Source organism: Hemicordylus capensis, chromosome 1 (genome assembly GCF_027244095.1).
Source record: "Hemicordylus capensis ecotype Gifberg chromosome 1, rHemCap1.1.pri, whole genome shotgun sequence".
NCBI classification, from domain to species: domain Eukaryota; kingdom Metazoa; phylum Chordata; class Lepidosauria; order Squamata; family Cordylidae; genus Hemicordylus; species Hemicordylus capensis.
The window spans coordinates 8,314,290-8,327,903 of record NC_069657.1 but is presented as its reverse complement, the minus strand read 5'-3'; the positions used below and the strand labels follow the sequence as shown (position 1 = coordinate 8,327,903).

Genomic DNA, 13,614 nt, shown 5'->3' with positions numbered 1-13,614 from the left:
ATTTCACAGTATTTTTTGGTGAATTTTAAATCTTTTCTTACTTATAAGAAAATTAGACTCCACACCCTCCCTCTCCCTCCCTCCTGCCCAGCTGTCAAACAACTGCTTCCAAATTTATGTATATACCCTTTGCAAATTATTCATTACAAATACACATTTAAAGCCAGCCAGTTTACAGGTTGTGGGGAGGTGAACTTGCACAGCTGGAAAGGCTGTCTTGAATCTGACATTGCTTTTGTCATATGCTGCTGCAATCTGGAGGAATCTCAGAATTCTGACAGCCTTGTCTGGGATGCCTGGACTAAGTTATGTCTCACAATACTACGTGCTATGAAACAACGTCCTCTAAAACACCATGCATTTTTTGTTTGTCTCTTCCTTGGCATCACTTTCCCTGTTGCATGTCCCACATGTGGATGCAGTGGGTTCCTGGACTGGAGGAAGGAGAACCCAGAGTGTGTTCCTACAAGCAAGCAGGACCAAGATATACTGGAATATCCTGCTTTATCACCACCAGTGGAAACTAAGAGTTGTACCTATGTGCTACCTTCTTGCTGTCTTTGTTCAGGTGTGAGCCCTCAAGCTGGTCACTGGCTGGGGTCCAAAGTGGAAGGAATGGGTCTTAGAGGATCCATGCTCTTAAGAATGCTTGCCCTGGTATGATTGTTTAAGTTGTGATGATGTCCTTGGGACACCCCTCTCATGTTGGGAGGGGGTGCACATACTATAAGGTACATTTTCTCCCCAGGTTTACCCCTTTCAAGCTTCCGTAAATCTCTTGAATGACTTTGGGCATCAAAGAGGAAACCTGCCCCCTTTCAGTTCCTGAAGCTGTTGTAGGGGCAGCCAAGCCATCACTGCAGCCCCTCCGCTTGCGTCAGGAAGAACCCATCTGAAGAAGAGGGGCTGTTTTAGGGGGGTTCCAGGGGTGGAGCCACAATTGGGCGAACAGGTTCAAAGAACCTGGGCCGCCAATGGAAAAAGCCACCAAAGCCCTGTGGCTCAGGATCCAGAGGAGCCCAGAGCAAACTCCCCCCTCCTACACCCAAGCCACCGAGAACCTGGGCAAACTGAGAGCCAGCGTGGTGTAGTGGCTAGAGTGCTGGACTAGGACCGGGGAGACCCGCGTTCTAATCCCCATTCAGCCATGAGACTTGCCGGGTGACTCTGGGCCAGTCACTTCTCTCTCAGCCTAACCTACTTCACAGGGTTGTTGTGAGAAGAAACTCAAGTATATAGTACACCGCTCTGGGCTCCTTGGAGAAAGAGAGGGATATAAATGTAAAAATAGCTAGATAGAAATAGATACAGTAGATAGTTATTTCAGGCAGCGCAGACTGCCCAATAGAATGTTTCCCCCTTCCTCTCCCTCTGGACGCTGCTTGAAATGACGTGCTGAGAGCTCTTCGGGCTCTCAGCAGCCCGGGCCACGCCCCCTTTGCATGTGACATCACAATTGGTGTCAAACTTTCCAAAGGCAAGCCAACCCTTTTCTCTTTACTCAAAAACCCTGTCGAAGCCCTTAGGAAGCACTGGATTTCTCCAGCATTTTATTTATATATCGCCCTTCCTAAAGTGGCTCAGAGCAGTTTACACTAAAATCAGAAACACATAACAAAATCAGAAAATCAAATTAAAAACATTAGAATTGCAATTAAAACTAAATATCATTAAAAGCCAGGCTAAAAAGATGGGCCTCTCTTTAAGGCCCGTTTGCTGGAGATCTTTTCTTTTTTTTCATGCCACTAGCAAATCTTGGCAACATTTGGAGATCTAGAGAATGGAGGGGGCAAGTGAGGGAGAATGGTGGACTGGCACTAGCCCCTTGCTAACTCCCTTATCTTTCTCTTAGTCTCTCACACCCCCCCCTTGAGGGTGAAGAAGAAGGAGGAGTTTTAATTACTAAATGGACAATTTCAGACCGAGTTCAAATGTACAGGATAACTGCAGTTACATTTGGCAGAGTGTGTAACTGCAGTATGCCCGAACCCACTGCTACAGGCCAAAAGCTAACTTTGTTTTGCCTTGCCAAACTGCAGTTGGAACCTTCAGTTTTCTCTAAGCTTCACCAACAACTGCAGTTTTGCCGCCAGAACGTTACGCCCGACCGAAGACTCAGCTATAACCTGAGTTTTGTGCCGATTTTCAAACCGCAATCATAGAGGCAGTGGCGGAGAACCTCCCAAGTATGTGGCTGCTCCATGCTCTTGGCACTTCTCGCGGGCAGCCTCTCAGAAAAACTGGCCATACTCCTCATTAGCTATGCAGCTATGGCATTGCCAGGCTACAAGAACGCCGCCACGCCCCATCCCGGACGGGTCAGCCTGTCAAGCTGCAAAACCACTCAGTGCTTTGCTCCCTGAGAATGAAGCAACAATGATGTATGTTCACAAGCACAAACACTCCAAGTGGCAGCACAAGCAGGGCACACCCCATCATGGCACCAGGAGGGAGGCAAATGGCTGGGCGGGGGGGCACAAAAGGCAGACCTAAGCAGGGAAGCTGGAGCAGCCAAGTTCTATTCTTTTCACAGAAAGAAAGGGCCCAAGCCCCTTCCCTATTGTGGGGCTTGTGGCTTCCTCATGATCAAGGCCGGGCAGCAGGGTCAGTCTTGGGTCAACTGAGATCCTTTTTCAAAGATCTAGACACCCTCCCCTGGGCTCAATGGCCAGGCATGAGATCGCAAGGCCACAGGGACATCCCCAGAAAATTCATGAGTTTTTATTGAAACATGTGCATGCAGGTGCTACCTGCAAAGAGGTTCTCAAGGCCCCAACCCACCCACCACTTCAGTTGATCTTCTTAACCTAGTCCTGCATGGGACTAGGGAGAGGGCTGAGATGCCAGAGAAGAAGAGAAATGGAGGCAATGCTGATAGAAGACAGGATGGAGCTACTGAAGAAGTGGCATTGCTACTTTCCACACCGACACTTACAATTAACCACTAAGGGCAAGATTCCTTTACTCGCAGCCAAGGGGCGAACTTAGCACTAGATAGCGAACTGCTCAGTGCTGGTGTGAATGATGGAGATTTTGGTTGAGACAAGTAAACAACTTTAAGAGGTAAAGTGTGCCGTCAGGTCGATTTTGACTCCTGGCGCCCACAGAGCCCTGTGGCTTTCTTTTGGTAGAATACAGGAGTTTACCATTGCCATCTCCCACGCAGTATGAGATGATGCATTTCAGCATCTTCCTATACCGCTACTGCCCAATATAGTATCAGAGAGGATTCAAACCGGCAACCTTCTGCTTTTTAGTCAAGCATTTCCCCGTTGCACCACTTAAGGGTTAGGGGTTTACAAATTTACAGATGGAGGAAACCATGGGCTGGTTCTTTCTAACTTAGGGATGGGGATGAGGAAAATGTTGAGAGCTTTGGCTGACTACTGTCATGAAAACTTGCTCTCCATCAATTACCAGAAGACTAAGGTCGTAATGTTTGTCAAGAAACCTATTATACATAAATAGCAAATTAATGGGGTTGATGTAGCACAGACATTGCAATATAAATATATGGGGGTCATCTTCAAGGCGACAGGTAGCTAGAAAGAGCAAACTAAGGCCATTGTAACAAATGCCCTGAGGTCTACTACGGAGATTTTGAGATTCTTCTTTTCGGCAGGGAGCACATATGTTCCAGCTGCCATTAAGGTATTTCAAACTAAGATAATCTTGCAGCTTCTTTATTACTCACAGATTTGCACATATTACTTTTGTCCACTTGATCCAATCCAAATTTCTCAGAGCTATTTTTTAAACCCCCTGTTGTGTGTCAAATGTCAAGCTGCGATTGGAAGCTAGTTTGTTAAACTTGGAGTCCTCTGCCTGGATTTATATTTTCAACTTCTGGCTGAAATTGATGTTTTCCCTTCTGGTTTAGCTCCCTTAATCTTTAAGGATGACCACCCCTCTGATTGGACTCTATTAATCACTGAAAAAATAAAAATATATAGACTGTCAATAGAATTTCTACTCCCGCTGGGCTATGATAATGCCAGAGTGATCCTTAAGCAGTGTATTATCGATATGGGACACCAGATAGATTTAGTTCAGGCCTCAAGTTACACGTGGTTAGGAGCAGTTAAGCCCTTGCAAAAACCAGCCAACTATCTGTATAATCTGACATATCCAACCCACAGAAGAGTCCCGATGCTAAGCCTAGATGGATATGTTGCCCTCTGTTGTATTATAGGGTAGATTTAGGAGGGTTCCTTTTTTTGGAGAGATTGTGTCTTTGTGGGAAAGGCGATGCTGAAACAGCAGGTCATGTGCTCCTGTATTGCTCATTTTATCATGCTCTGCATCTTAGACTTATTGCCCCTCTTGTTTTTAGATATCCAGATAATGCTGATGAGTTTTATATAAACTTATTTATTTCTGATATGTCAAGTAGAGTCAAATTTATTTACAGCAAAGACCAGAATTCAAAATATATGTACAAAGAAGAATCAACAGTGCTTACAGTAGTTTGGTAACTCCTTTAAAAATAATGCATCTTCAGTGACGAAACGGGAATTGATACAGAGTCAACGAGATTACAAGATCCTTTTAAGGTATAAACAGAAAGCCGCTATGCAGAATCACTGGTCAGCCATTATTAACGCAGTCAGAAGTAAAGATTCGGTGGGTTTCTGGTGGCTGATTTCAGCTTCATCGGGTCTTTCTCAAACCTATAAACCTATTCCCATATCAGCCGAGAAGTGGGTTTCCTACTTTTCGGTACTTTATAACAACCAGATTTCGCCCTTACATCTAGAGTTACCCTTTGGATTCATTACCACAGTGGCCTCCGGTTACAACCCAGGAAATCAATCAACTGATCTCCCAATTAAAAAGAGGAAAGTCACCAGGGAACGACTTCATTCCCCCAGATGTATTTATCTCATAGTGATTGGTGACACTGGAATGAGCATGGCGGACTTAAAGGAAGCTGTCCGAGATAGGACGGCATGGAGTGCAGTGATCCATAGAGTGACCAAGAGTCAGACACGACTGAATGGGGGGAGAGGGAGAGGGAGAGAGAGAGAGAGAGAGTTTTATTAAAACTTTTAAAAGTATATTTAATTCATGAAGCGCTTTGCAAAATTGCAGTTACTATAGAAAAGTGCATACAGAGTGCCCCAGTAGCGTGGAAATAGGAGCATGCAGATTCTGTATTTGTTTTCTATTTCCATAATGCCAAAATATTGCTCCTCATAGGGGATGCAACACAAATCAGACTTTATGTGCATCAAGAAAATCAAATTTTGAGAACATGAAGGTTCTCTGTTCTGTTCTCCCTAACTCAAAAGGAGGCGAAAGAGAATAGTCAGATTTCAGGGCTCAATAGACAGCTATTTGTGTGACTTATTTGTAAGTTGTGTTTACTACTCCAAACACCACACAGAATCCCAGTCTTACTTATACACATTGTCTACACAATATTGTACTGGGTGGGTGAACAGCCCTTTGTTAGGAGTTTAATGTCTTTTCAGTCAGTTTTATCAAAGTATATAGGTACATATTGAATGAGTGACTTCAATTACCCACACATAGACTGGGTAAATTCACAGTCAGGTAATGACAAAGAGGTCAAATTTCTAGATACACTAAATGACTGTGCCCTAGAACAGTTGGTCTTGGAACTGATATAACCTGGGATCCCATAAACTGTTTCTAACATTAGAATCAAACTAGTTGTAGACCTAGAGGGTCTGAACCAGAGCTTAGCCATCTTAGTAGCAGAAGCACTGAGTCCATAGTTGCCTTTAGAAATGCAGATGGACTAAATGACCCTCCCTTCTCCATTTCCTTCCACTCCAGAGATGTCCCTGATCTTGCTTTTAGAATGTAAATAGAGCTAGCCTCTAAATTACTAAATTCACTCCTCTGAGGAAGTTAGCTCAGCCTTGTGAGATAACAAAGGGCACTAACTGCCAGGAGTCCTGGGAGGCTCCAAGATTCACCCTGTTGACACAGAAGTGAGATATGAACCCAAAAACTAAACAAAGCCAGAAATCACACATAAGAGACAGGACAAACTGTGAATTACAGAGGTCTTGCGTGTCAATACTGGTGTCAGAGCACTGTTTGATGTTGATGGAGATTGATCTACGTATGTAATTGCCAAAGTGTCTTCTTTCGATATATTACTCTGTCATAGATGTTTAGAACAAAGAGCGTAGAAATGTATAAATAGTTGTCTAAAACTTTGGCTCAGGGCATTTGATCTGGGCATTGCATTGCCCCTTTTGCCTTGCTTTCTGCAGAAGTAAAAACCTTTCACTTTTCCCTGTGTGGCATCAATTATTGGCGTCGATATCACCCAGACAAAGAAGAACCGGATTTTCGGTATATCAGAACCAACCAGAGAGAAGGCGACCTTGGACTTAATCCTGAGTGGATCCCAGGACCTGGTGCGGAATGTCAGTGTCATCGACCTTTTATGGAACAGTGACCATGGTGCAATCAAATTCAGCATACATGAGGGGAGAGAATCACCAAGGAAGTCTAACAGACACTTTGAATTTCAGAAGAGAAAACTTCTCCAAAATGAGGAGTGTGGTGAAAAGAAAACTGAAAGGGAAAATCAGGAGAGTCACTTCGCTCCAGAATGCATGGAGTTTATTCAAAACCACAATACTAGAAGCCCAGATTGTATACCCAAAAGGAGGAACGGTACCACTAAATCCAGGAGGATGCCAGCATATCTAACAGCTACCGTCAAAGAAACCATAAAAGGGATGAAGACTTCCAAAATGAGAAGGCCTGTCCAAAGGAAGAGAACAGAAAGGAACACAAACTCTGGCAAAAGAAATGCAAGGTGACTATAAAGGAGACAAAAAGTGAGTTTGAAGAACATTTAGCTAAAAGCATCAAGAGGAATAATAAAACTTCTTTAAATACATCAGATGCAGGAAGCCTGCCAGGGAGGTGGTTGGACTATTAGACAATGAGGGAGTGAAAGGGATTATTAAGGAGAATATGGAGGTGGCAGAGAAGCTAAATGAATTATTTGCGTCCGTCTTCACAGCAGAGGATACTAAGCATATACCTCTTCCTGAACCGTTCTTTTTGGGGATGGAGGCTAAAGAACTGAATCAGATAGAAGTGACAAGAGGTGATGTTCTAAACTGTCTAGAAAAATTGAAAATGAGCAAATTGCCAGGGCCAGATGGCATCCATCCAAGAGTCCTCAAAGAACTCAAATGTTAAATTGCCGACCTCCATGCTAAAATATATAACTTATCCCTGTAATCAGGCTCTGTACCGGAGAACTGGAAAATAGCAAATGTAATACCAATTTTCAAAAAGGGATCCAGGGGCGATCTAGAAAATTACAGGCAGGTTAGCTTAACGTCTGTTCCCGGCAAATTGATGGAAAGCATCCTCAAAGGATAACATTGTAAAGCACATAGAAGAACAGGCCCTGCTGGGAGAGAACCAGCATGGCTTCTGCAAAGGTAAATCTTGCCTCACAAAACTTTTGGAGTTCTTTGAGAGTGTCAACAAGTGTATGGATAAGGGTGATCGAGCTGACACAGTATACCTGGACTTCCAAAAAGCTTTTGACAAAGTTCCTCACCAAAGACTCCTGAGGAAACTTAGCAGTCATGGGATAAGGGGACAAGTACATGTGTGGATTGCTAACTGGTTGAAAGACAGGAAACAGAGGATAGGTATCAATGGAGAGTTTTCACAATGGAGGGAAGTAAGAAGTGGGGTCCCCCAGGGATCTGTACTGGGACTGGTGCTTTTTAAATTTATTCATCTATGATCTAGAAGCAGGGGTAAGTAGCGAGGTGGCCCAATTTGCAGATGATACCAAACTCTTTCGGGTAGTGAAATCCAAAACAGATTGTGAGGAGCTCCAAAAAGGATCTCTCCAAACTGGGTGAGTGGGCAACAAAATGGCAAACGTGGTTCAGTGTTGGCAAGTGTAAAGTGATGCACATTGGGACGAAAAACCCCAGCTTCAAGTATACGCTGACGGGATCTGAGCTGTCAGTGACTAACCAGGACAGGGATCTTGGGGTCATGGTGGACAACTCGTTGAAAGTGTCGACTCAATGTGCGGCAGATGTGAAAAAGGCCAATTCCATGCTAGAGATCATTAGGAAGAGGATTGAAAATAAAACTGCTAATATTATAATGCTCTTGTACAAAACTACGGTGCAGCCACACCTGGAGTACTGCATACAATTCTGGTCATCACATCTACAAAAGGACATTGTAGCACTGGAAAAGGTGCAGAAGAGGGCAACCAAGATGATCAGGGGCCTAGAGCACCTTCCTTATGAGGCAAGACTACAACACCTGGAACTTTTTAGTTTAGATAAAAGACGACTGGGGGGAGACATGATAGAGGTCTATAAAATCATGCATGGTGTGGAGAAAATGGAGAGAGAGAGAAATTCTTCTCCCTCTCCCATAACACTAGAACCAGGGGTCAACTCATGAAATTGATGGCCGGGAAATCTAGGACCAACAAACGGAAGTACTTTTTCACATAACGCATAATCCACTTGTGGAATTTTCTGCCACAAGATGTGGTGTCAGACAACAACCTGGATGGCTTTAAGAGGCGTTTGGATAACTTCATGGAGGAGGAGATCTATCAACGGCTACTAGTCGGAGGGCTGTGGGCCACCTCCAGCCTCCAAGGCAGGGTGCCTCTGAGTACCAGTTGCAGGGGAGTAACAGCAGGAGGGAGGGCATGCCCTCAACTCCTGCCTGTGGCTTCCAGTCGCATCTGGTGGGCCACTGTGTGAAACAAGATGCTGGACTGGATAGGCCTTGGGCCTGATCCAGCAGGGCTGTTCTTATAACTTTATAAGAATTTTGAGCAAAACTGTGGAGAATATGAGGATTTGAAGTTGATAATCTGGGCTATAGTGTCAAAATAGGGAATTTCCTTGTCAATCAACCTATACCTGTCGTTTTGAAGGAACTTTGGCAACCTCTATTCAACAACCACCACCACACAACTGGAGGAGTACTGTGTTGTAGTGATTATATTTTGGATTGCTTAGGACAACCTTTACATTCTCATGTTATAATGGGGGAGGGGGAGAGACTGTGTTATTAAACGCTACAGCCAGAACTAATGCAGTGACATGAATAATGATCATTTTGTGCTATTACAACCACAGTTGGGTCCCTGGTATCTGAAATCTTACAGTGAACTCCTAAAGCTTTCATAGATGCTAGACAGTCCCTGGACATGACCTTCAAGGAGAAGATAAAATGGATGTTCACAAGAGCTCCCCAATCCAGCTACCACCACCCCAATACAATTAATGAGGAATCAGCCTACATTAGCGAAGTCCAGTTTCCTGCACTGAGCGGGGTGGGGTGGGGGGGACATATCCAAGGTACCCTCCAGCTCTAGAATTGTGATTTTTTAGAAGAACCAATTAGTGTTATACATTCTGCAGACCTAGGAATCTAGCCTCAGCCGTTTCAGACTGTGTATTACAGAAGCAGCATGCTACTGCTCTGATTTTTAAAAAATCAACAGATTAGATCCTATTTTGTTTTCCAATCATTTTTAAAAACGTTTTTCTTAAATGTTAAATGCCTGAATAAACACCTACCCTGCAAAATTTTCCTCACACATTCAGGATTGCATGGAAAGAGAAAGCGTTGAAAACTGGTTAGAACCAGTTTGCAAATGCAACAAGGCAGTTGCTAATGAGCCCGCCTAACTCCAACTGGTGGGCCGGCCTATGACCATATATGGCAAAGAAGAGTCTAGAAGCTTCCATATATGGAGCGCTACTGGCTGGGGGTGGGAGAAACAGAATAAAAGCAAAGCACACTCTTTCTGTAATCATTGATGAGAGGGAAGTGGTTGGGTTTAGTGTTCAGTGAAGGTAATTTGCCTTTAAGAACTGCCTTTCTTATTATTTAGCTATTAGGTATGGCATGCTCTGTGGTGAAGAAGTTTGCCCAAAACAGGTTAAGGAGGGAGTGGCAAAAACTGCAATCTGAGCAATGGCCCCTCTAATTTTCTTCATCTCTGTGTGGAATGAGTTTTGTTCCGGGCAGCAGTATCAAGGCAGTGTGTGCATACATGCTTTCAGAGTGGGACCTTCCTGATTCAATCTCAGTGGGATCTTAAATGAACTGAGCAAACCTCCAAAAGCTTGTGAGCGTGTATGCCTTAGAAGGAACAGTGAACCTGAGGCATTCATCTCTTTGGTCACTACAGTACAGGGCCACACTGATTGCCTATCAACAAGCAGAGTACCTCATGGGGCTTGAATGCCTGGCCTCTGTAGAGTGTAGAGAAAACCTCCATCTATCCCGTGCTCAAAGAACAGAGCAGTAAGTGCTGCTTTCTATCTCAGACATACGCAGCAATTTAAGTGTTTGCACAGATGCCTTTCAAGCATAATGCAGCTTTTTATACAGACCCCACCCCCATAACCTCCAGCACAGTATCTCCAGTGACTGTTGCTGGTGTGTATCTCATGTTTCTTTTTGGATTGTGAGCCCTTTGGGGACAGGGAGCCATCTTATTTGTTATTTCTCTGTGTAAACCGTCCTGAGGCATTTTTGGAAGAGCAGTATAGAGATCAAAATAATAATAATAAGTCTTCTCACATGGTTCTTCATTTTGAGAAGCCACCATACATGTAAATACCGTCTTTCAGATTGCTGGTATGTTAGTACACTAGCTCTAGTAGAAACAAATGAACTTTTTAAAAGCCTCAACAGAAGCTGAGAGTAAAATAGGAGGAGAGACAGATAAGAGGTTCCCAATCACCATTCAGCTATATTCTTATCTGGTTAAGTAACCCAGTATCTTTCCTGGATCTAACAAACTCTAAAGTTAAGGACCAGAGACTAGCAATTGAATATATGCATCATAAGAACATAGGAAGCTGCTTTTTACCAAGTCAGACCATTGGTCCATCTAGCTCAATGTTGTCTACACTGACTGGCAGCAGCTCTCCAAAGCTTCAGGCAGGAGTCCTTCTCAGCCCTATCTGGAGATGCTGCTAAGGAGGGAACCTGGAACCTTCTGCATGCCATAGCAACCTTACCCCTTAAGGGGAATATCTTGCATTGCTCACATGTAGTCTCCCATTCAAATGCAAACCAGAGCAGACCTTGCTTAGCAAAAAGGATAATTCAGGCTTACTGCCAGCTCTTCCCCCCTTTTCAGCATGCCTGAGACTCAAAGGGGGTCAAGCAAAATAAAAAATGCTATAAATTATTTAAATGAAACTGATGACAAAACAAAGGACAGAACAAACAAAAATGCAAGAATAGAAAATAAGATATAGAGTCAGGATGATGCTGTTCAATTTTGAACATAAGCTTCCCTGGTAGTCATAATATATTAATGGTTCCCTTATTTTTCAGCTGATTAGAAGTAAATGTACCCCACTAACTATTCTAAGTAGACCACCCAGCACAAATTCAGGTACTGACCAAACAAGCTGTGCCTCTGGGAAACCAATTTATAGTTAGCAAAAGATAGACCTGGCTGAGAGGTGGCCAGTCAAAACAAGCTTCTCGTCACAGGTGGTTTTCCAGAAGCTGGCCAGAACTTACCTCAGGTGCATTTAGTTTAGGAAATAACTTTACTTAAGGCAGAAGGCTCAAGTGAAGGATCCAATTAACCCATTCCTATCTGGTTTGCTGGAATTGCTGCAGCTGAGAAAAAGTCATTTGGGGAAAAACACCCTCCTCCGGTGATTTACTGACATCCAGCCTCCATATTCCCTGCTTCCAACACATTTTCAAAATTAGGTAAAGCTGAAATGGACGTTCAAGGTCTTCTAATCCAACCTCTTCTGCTCAGTGCAGGGAACTCTTAAAACATTCTTGATAGATGGCCATCCACCCTCTTTTTGAAAATACCTAGAGAAGACCCCAACACTACATGAGCTGAACTCCTCCTCTTGCAGTTAGGAAATCCTTGCTCATATTGAGTCTAAATCTGTTTCCTTGTCTCTTAGCCTAACCTACCTCACAGGGTTCTTGTGAGGATAAACATAAACTATGTACAGAACTTGTGGCTCCTAGGAGGAAGAGTGGGATATACATGTAATTAATAAATAAATGAATCTACTTCTACTTCTATGAGACAGCCCTTCAAATATTTGAAAAAAGCTATCATGCTATCATCAACCTTCTCTTCTCCAAGCTCAATACATATATCCATATCCAGCTCACCCAACCATTCCTCATAAGACTTGGTTTCCAGACTGCTCACCATTGTTGTGACCCTTCTCTGAACTTGTTCCAGTTTGTCAATGTCCTTAAATGCAGAATTGGACACAGTATTCCAAACGAAGACTGAACAGCAAGGAACTATTACTTCTCATGATCTAGACATGATCCTCTGTTAATACAGCCTAAGATTGCATGTGTTAAATAACACAAATAAAATTAGCTTTTTAAGCAGCTGCATATGGCACAGCAGGGAAATGCTTGACTAACAAGCAGAAGGTTGCCGGTTCGAATCCTGCTGGTGTGTTTCCCAGACCATGGGAAACACCTACATCGGGCAGCAGCGATATAGGAAGATGCTGAAAGGCATCATCTCATACTGCATGGGAGGAGGCAGTGGTAAACCCCTCCTGTATCCTACCAAAGAAAACCACAGGGCTCTGTGGGCGCCAGGAGTCGAAATCAACTTGACGACACACTTTACCTGTGTGTGCTTCTGCGTGCACATTGGCCATCGGATCACCCTTGCTTAATTTGTTTAACTGAAGGAGCAACGGTGTCTAATTTCTTGTTGTATAATCTCAAAAGATTCTGGGGTTGGGGGGTGACAAAGTAAATAGCTAGCAATTGTTCTTTCAAGCATAACAACTTTGGTGTCATTAAAAGAAAGTTCTTTTTGCACATTTCTATTCCAGCTCAATCTTTACTCTCCTTGAGTGACCCCCTATGCAACATTGTGAAATCCACCTTCTTTAATGTGTGTGTTGTATTTTGCTCTTGTGTTTAATCTTGCAGCTCTTGGATTTAAGTGCATTTCTTGTTGTGTTTCACTTATGGTTGCCTGTTTTGCCTTCAAAATAAATTCTGCAGTAATAAATAAATTCTATAAATAAAGTCTATGCTGCTTCCATGGGGGGGGGGTCTGGAGCAAAGCCATGTTGAGCTATGGGTGCATTCCCTCTCTTCTCACACTGCCTTTTTGGGAGAGTCACACTCCCTCCTTGGATCTTGGACCTTTTATGAAAGATAATCCTTGGATCTATTAGGGAAGATCACCCTTGGAACATTTAGGCAAGAAAATTGCAGTACATGTCCTCCCCTCCCCCCATCCTTCTTTATAATTTCAACTAGCTCCCTGTTATTGTGCCTTTCCAAATGCAAGAGACCTGTGCAATTATTTATATAGGGTTGGTGTGGTTGTTCAGTATTTCCTGATAAAAGTTACCCCTGCTAACTTGGCAAAGAGGCATCTTTTAATGTGGTGATTCTCTTTATTTAGCAGGGGGAGAGTAACTGGCCCTAAGAACCCCTGGTGGCGCAGTGGTAAAACTGCCGCCCTGTAACCAGAAGGTTACAAGTTCGATCCTGACCAGGGGCTCAAGGTTGACTCAGCCTTCCATCCTTCTGAGGTCGGTAAAATGAGTACCCAGAATGTTGGGGGCAATATGC

At 43.6% G+C, this 13,614-nt stretch overlaps 1 long non-coding RNA gene across 2 annotated transcripts in view; it reads right to left on the bottom strand.

The window, feature by feature from the left end:
* The window catches only part of LOC128339247 (uncharacterized), a 58,953-nt gene extending 49,259 nt beyond the window's left edge, over positions 1 to 9,694 (bottom strand). The window contains exon 1 of one of the 2 annotated variants that reach the window (XR_008312923.1): positions 9,576 to 9,694. This is a non-coding gene — a long non-coding RNA (uncharacterized LOC128339247). The remainder of the gene's footprint in view (positions 1 to 9,575) is intronic. The other variant, XR_008312924.1, reaches the window with a different exon arrangement.
* Positions 9,695 to 13,614: the final 3,920 nt, after the last annotated feature.